The sequence below is a fragment of the Carya illinoinensis genome, chromosome 7, assembly GCF_018687715.1.
Source record: "Carya illinoinensis cultivar Pawnee chromosome 7, C.illinoinensisPawnee_v1, whole genome shotgun sequence".
NCBI lineage: Eukaryota > Viridiplantae > Streptophyta > Magnoliopsida > Fagales > Juglandaceae > Carya > Carya illinoinensis.
The window spans coordinates 24146496-24153996 of record NC_056758.1 but is presented as its reverse complement, the minus strand read 5'-3'; the positions used below and the strand labels follow the sequence as shown (position 1 = coordinate 24153996).

The window sequence follows — 7501 nt, the reverse complement described above, 5'->3', positions numbered from 1 at the left end:
TAGGCTTACTAGCTAAGCACAACTGCTTGCCCTGGCATGGTCCAAGTGGGTGGGAGGGCGGAATTTGGTTAAAATGTAAGAAGCGGGTGCGCTATCCACCCTTCCACCCACATAGGCTATATTAGAAAACAAATCACAAATTTATTCCCTTCTTTTTTCTCTCTCAATCCCTCCCGCAGTTTGATTCTCCATTTTTTTCATTTCCTCCTTCGTCACTGGCCCCAACTTTGCAGCACATCTTCTCCTTCTCCACTTTTTCTTCTTCAAGGTAGTGAGATACCCACGGGCCACGACATGGTCATAGATCTGAGCAAAGAATCATGACCACGAATGGTGGTGGGTTTGCAAAGATACCCATGGCCAGTTGTGGCTATTGTTCTTTGCTTAGATCCATAGCCACGACTGGTCATGGTTCTCTACCCTAAGCCATAGGCCACAGCTTGGCAATTTACTTAGAAAAAGACGGCCACAATGAGTAACAAGTCTCTACATAGACCCAAAGTCAGTCGTGGTTATGGTTCTTTACATCGACCCATGCCACGTTGTGGTCTGCTTTGTTTTTATTTATTTATTGTTTCAGATGTTATTTTTTGTTGAATTTGTATATTTGGGGTTTAATTTGTGGATTTGATCATGGATAGATTTGGGATCGACCAACTTCATTTAATTGGAGCCATGTTTGAATCTATATATGTTTTATTATGTTTTAACTTGTTAATTTGGGATGCTAGTTTCTGTATGTAGTTCCTTTCTTCCTCATCCATGACGTTTGACACATTCAAATTTCAATGTAGTGGTCCAGTGGAAGTGGAACTGTGGGTAGTGGGGAACTTAATTATCTTTGTTTGGGTCATGAGTCACGACATCAATAGTGATTTTATATATGCTGTTCGTTGCTTCTTACACACTCATGTCTCTGTGTGTGTGTCTATATATATATATATATATATATATATATATTATAAATGTCTGTGTGTACAAGCAATTAGCCAATCCAAGTGATCGATCCCTCGTCCTGATCTACTAGTCCGAAAATACATATAGTCTTTACATGAAATATTAAAATTGCACATAAAGAAAATAAGATAAGGAAATGTTACCAATAAGTTGGTCTGGTCCTACACAAACACACACACACACATATATATATATAGTTATACAAGGCGTTGTACTTGAGTCATCTGTTGCAAATGAAATTTGACTTGAGCTTTTTTATATTGCTTGAACTCAACTTAAATAGGATATTTCAACATAGCTCGAGACAACTAAAATAGAGTTAATGAATGAAAATATCAATATTTTATTAATTATTCAAAATATATCAATTATATATACAAAATTACAAATAAAAATATTATAAATACACTTTCTTCTTATATAATCACAATATTTTTTATTACTTATTAAGTGGAATTCGAGGTTAATGGAGTTGAATTTAAATTAATTACCAATTGTTGACTATCGTTATTCATTTATAAAAAATGATTGCATATAGCAGAATTTTTCATTTATAGGATAGAACCAAGAGTTGGAAAAAAGTACTTCAAATTTACTAATTTGTTGAGACTGATCATTTATATATATATATATATATATATATAACCGAGTCTAATCAAATGGGATTGAGGATGAACGAAGCTAGAAACTTGCAGGATTTAGAAGATACATATGCATGCATGGTGTCACAATATGCCAATGAAATTAAAGTAGTACTTTTGATTGAGCAAATTAATTTAGGTAGATTGGAGAATTCTACTGGAAACTGTACATGGGCATCATATATGTGCATGGATAAAACTCTCCAATAAGAGAAATTTTCAAGAACACCCAAAAATCTTAAAAAGAACGAATTTCTTTCAAATGCAAACAGCATGTAGTACTATAGGCTCTGTCAAATTTTCACACGACCCTTGAATCCAACATGAAATAATAAAATTAGGGTTGAGCATAATCTAACTCGAGTCAATCTAACAATGTGATTGACCCGATTATTCATTGGGTTACTTTTTGGTTAACCCAAGTAACTTGTGGGTTGACCCGATCATGACTCACTTATTTAATACTTGATCATTTTTATAATACACAACTGAAGAGTATATAGTCTCACGATACTCATATATATAGATATATTTATATTTATCTTCAAAGTCTTAATTATATATGAATTAATTTTTAGTGATTAATCATGTTAGACCTTGAATAATATTAATGAAATAATAAAACATCTCATCCATCTGCTATAATAATTGAGTGAGCTCCAGAAATTTATATTTGTTAAAAAATGAAAACCTTTAAATAGTTAATAATCTTTTGACTTTTGTATTGCAAGAAATATCAATTTGAAAATCTTCCAAAATCGAAATTTAATAAAATATTAAAATTCTAAAAAATTGTAGAACCTCCATCTCAAAGTTCTGTTGTTTTCTACTATGAGTATGGGATAGTCAATAGTCACTCCAGTACTGCGTATCACCTCCATTGATACGGACCTGATAATCAAGATTGAGCTGAAATATATATATATATATATATATATTATATAATACTCTGTTTCCTTTTTGAGTATTTGTTGGTTTTTCAGATTTATAAAATAATATCTGGCTTTTTAAATTTCCTAATATATATATATATATTCGAATTCATGATGATTTAAATATGTTAAGCATGTGATATATTCAAGATGGGTGATCCGTGATCCGACATGCGGCTCGACACGAATCCAAGAACCAGACTCGATTAACAAGATTTGTTATTAGGGTTGGGTTAGGGCTGATTGATTGATGACTGAATCCGAATAAACCCAACACAAACGCCAGGAACTCATGACACGTCTGATACCTCTAAATTGCAGCAGTAGAAGTAGTACTACTACTTCGCCTAACAAAGAGAGTCAAGCATAGAGTACATGGAATATGAAGTTTCCGATGAAATTAAATGTAAGGTAAAATTGCAAAAAGTTAAAAAGAAATTAAAAAACAAAAAAACAAAAGAGCCGGCTGGCCTGTCTAGGCTTTACGGGATTCTAATCTAAGTCTAAAAAAAAAAAGTGTACAGAATTTTAAAACAAAGGTAGCCAATGCAGACCATCCACCGCGTGATGTCTAAGAAAAGAAGTAAATTATTGATGATTCCATTCCACACACACATACTTCACCCACCTAAGCCAAATCCTGAGTCTGCCACTGAATTATTCAACCCAGCCTCGGCCAAGCCCTCTAACCTCATAAGGTTAATTTCCAAAAGCATAAGTCTGATAACAAGAAGACATCATGATTACATTAACAAAGGTAATTAAGGATATACATAATATATAATGCTTATATATGTGGAACCCAGCTGGAATCGAAGATCATAAAAGAAACAAATGTATCTACCTATCTAATACGGGTCTATGGCAATCTAACAACTGAACCAATCAAATTCAATATTATGTGTTAATCTTTCTAGAAAAGTAGTTTGTTTAAAGTGGTTCGAGAATCTTATTATATATATTGTGAAGTAGTTAATCATGTTTTGCTAAAACTCTATCCTGCAAGAAGCCAATACGTGGGGAACTTTTTCTTTGGAATATTTCTGTTTTCCACTTTTTGTCTTTTGATACTTTGGTATGAGGATGACTCTGCAATTCTGCATGCGTCTATTGGTTTCACCTCTTAAACCTAACAAAGGGATCAAAACAACTTGAAAGAAACATAATGTCAAGATCACAAATCACTTTATTGGAGTATGTTTGTGTCACTTTCTTAATTGCCTGTACCAAGACATTAACTTTACTGATTAGACCCCCCCAATGTTACTTAAACCAAATGGATTACCTTTAATGTGTAAAGTCTGACACCAATTAGATGCAGTAGAAGCAAGCCTAGCCTCTGACAAATGGCATTCCTTGTTCATAAAGATTCATGAAAAGCTACCTAGCTATATATCTTCAAACAGAACAAAGGAAAGATACTTAAAAGGAATGAAAATGGTAGTACTGCATGAGAGAGATCAGATAGTCACATGATCTAGTTAGGTTGAGATGCTTACAACTTTCCTTTCTCTTGCATCTGCCAAAAAACCATGCAAATGGTCCCCCTAAAACATTTGTTTTCTTTTTGGCCTCTTAATGTTGCTTACACTGGGAGAGAGATCTTGGAGAGAGACCCACAATAAAGTGAACAAGGGCTCCATATCAATATTAGAACTGCACTAACTTGTCTGCATGGTGGTGGTGTCGTGGGCATGACAATATTAAATTTGTCTTACTTTGGACCACTGCCAACTGTTTTCTGTTCGTCATTAATCAATATATTATATATATCCGCATAAACTTTTCTGCCCTCTCATGACAACAAAACCACTTGGTGAGAGTACTTAGACCTAAAGGATGAGAGATGAGACACTCCTGGCCACTATTTATATCCCCTTCCTCTCCCTCTCTCTTCCATAGCAGCTTTCATAATCCTTACAGAAAGAAATAGCTTCATCTCTCTCTCTCTCTCTCTGATCTCTCCTATCCATCTTCGTCAATCTGTGGCTGCCTTACCTGCTTCTCGTGCACCACTAGCGGTTGAAGCTGCCAGCATGATCTAAACTTCCCTCTCGATTAATCAAGGAAAGATCGGATCATGTGGCAGCTTCACCTGTTGATGGAATCACGAAAAACCCAGAATTTTTTTCAGAAATTGATGTCCATTCTTGCTACGATTTCCGCTGGATTATTAATGTATATCTCATATATATATATGCCCATCTGGGTATTCTAGGGAAAAGCCCCAGGATAAGATTTGGTAATATTCTCTATTCAAATTTCACTCTTTTGGACAGGATGCAAGATTTACCTTCTTCTATATCTGCTTCTTGGAGCATTCCCTAGCTTATATATATACATATGTATATATGTTCGTTTTTGTTGTTGTTGTTATTCTTTATCTGTTTAGTATTTTGATCATTTTTGGGTTCTTTTGCCAATTGTTTTCACTGACCTTCATTGATCGATGTGTGTACTCTTTTCTTGGAACCCCCTTTAATTTGCCTTCTCATGATTCTGCAGTAGTACCTTGTATGAACCACATTTGGATATATATAAATTTGACAGGCTTTTAGGGAGAACACCTTGAGGAATGGAATAATATTATATATAGATAGGTAGCATAGTTAGTATATCCTCCTCGTTTACTTTTTACATGTCGAATTATGCAGGGGAATCTTGACAGCAAGGAGATATCACTGTTAGGGTTCTGAGTGACAGAATTTCTCGTCTTAACATGGTTGGTGCTTTTGAGATCCCATCTTATTGGTGCATAGCTTATGACAAGTGTCATTAAGGCTGTACATCTTGAGATTAAATCAATTAGTTCATTGGTTTTGGTGAAGAGAATAATTTATAGTCTCGGCATCTTTCATTTTTATATTAAATTTTTTTTAAGTAATAGGAAAAGGGAAAGCTATTGATTACTTTTTGTGGCCTGCAATATTATAAAGCTTCTAATTTCTTATAATAATGTTTGTTTTGGGGAGTTGCCGATCTCAGGATATTGTTGTTTAATCGTTGTAATCATGATGCTGCCGATGATGTACGTCCATATATCAATTTCCATCTTGTTCGATCATAGGAGTAGTACTTTGTTCATGAATCTAAGAAACTCTTATTAAGAGTAGTTAGTGGAAAATGAAGTGTCCCTTTTTCTTTTTGTTTCGTTTCCTAATTGATCTCTCTCATGTTAATTATTATAAAATAAACGTGAAAATTAACTAATACTTGCTAATTAATTAACTTATGTGATTGAAATGGCCACTTTCTATACTAAACTAATTAAAACAAGAGAAAATCTTTCTACGGCCATTGATAGTACATCATGATAACCTTAATTAATTTCAAGGTTTGCTTGCGGAGTTATATTAATTTGCAAAGCCATGCATCCAATTACTATTCAACGTACTTGCCTAATTAATTACATATATATATATATATATATATATTGTTTGTATATATATATGTATGTATTTGTGTGTGCGCTCATGGCTTTCAGTTTGGCTTATGTTTTGTTCTTTTTCTTTGTTTTTTTCCCTCAACATATGCTGATATCATATCATCATAAAGGAAATATTACGACACGGTAGGGATCTATGTAAACACTTAAATTAAGGATCCAATGATAATAATCTATGTTAACTCAAAAGGTGGATCTGCAAGAAATGGGTATACGTAGTCGCCTGAGACGGCGTGAGGTTCTTAGTACTCATATGACATTGCGATCGTAAATTGCTTGGAGCTGGTAATTTTGAAGGATGGCACGTCAACGATGTTCAAGGCAGCAAGAGGATGTTTGTGGTTTGATACTGGCACGATTTGAGCAGAGCTAAGAAACCAAAAACTAAACACAATAACTATAGACTAATTCGATCCATGGCTTTGGCAAGAGATGAACATGCACTAGGAAGGGAATAGGAGTCGTCCAATTCCCTTTGTACCAATGAGGAGGAATCTTCCAAGCAAGCTAGTAGGTGAACAAGAAAAATTCCATTTAGAGAAAGAGAAAAAATAGATCTAGTAGAAAATTAATAAAAGAAATGACAGACGAAAATATTTTCTAATGTTTACCTCAGCAGTGGGTTTCCAAGATTGTTTAACAGTAGAGGAAGAGCTTCAAGCACAAGAACAACCTTGATTGGTGATGGAGTTGACGAGCGAAGTCAGAGGAAGATGGTGCCTTTAGCCACAACATTGCCTTTGGCGCCAAACACAAAAGAAAGCGTGGAGAGAGAGAGAGAGAGAGAGAGAGAGAGAGAGAGAGAGAGAGAGAGAGAGTCTGAAATAAAAATAGGGACTTTCAGCCAGAATAGAAAAACTAATTTAAAATGTTTAAAATGATGAATAGTTTTCTTTACATCTAGCGAGAGTACTGTAACAAACTGTATAGTAAAGATGGAATACAAGATCCATTAGAGGGCATGCACCCTTGAACAATTTTCTTTATATTTTAAAGAACATTATATTTTAGAGTATCCATTGGGAATGTTCTTAACTTCGGAATGAGAACAATTTTAAGTATTTATAATTGTTAGAAGGTTTTTTCATAATGCTATTTATAACTTAATCCTTGCAAAATACACGACTGTCATGTGTATGTACATCCACTCACAAACTTCATATTGGACTGTTCTAACCTTTTAGAAAATGGCCGTATAAGACATACAATAGATAATCTGTTTTTTGATCAAATATATAAATATATATATATTATTTGCCGCAAATACAAGATTGGTACATTTAATTTTGCAAATTCATAAGTAATAATTAATAATTATTGTATCTAATTAAAGACTTGTTTGGAAAAAGTGTCAATCTCAAAATTATCAACTCATTCATCTCATTCCCAAACATTACTCAAACACAGATACTTTCAAACTAATCATTACAATTTTTCCAAATTTTTAAATAAAAAATAAAAAATAATTCAACTTTTTCAAAATTTTAAACAAAAATAATATTAGAAAATAATATTATAAAAATATT

General features: G+C 33.6%; 1 long non-coding RNA gene across 1 annotated transcript; it reads left to right on the top strand.

The window, feature by feature from the left end:
- Nucleotides 1-4232: 4232 nt before the first annotated feature.
- Nucleotides 4233-7036, top strand: LOC122315046. Its single transcript, XR_006243937.1, has 2 exons — nt 4233-4772; nt 5185-7036. It is a non-coding gene; the product is annotated as an uncharacterized LOC122315046 (long non-coding RNA).
- The last annotated feature ends 465 nt before the right edge of the window (nt 7037-7501 follow it).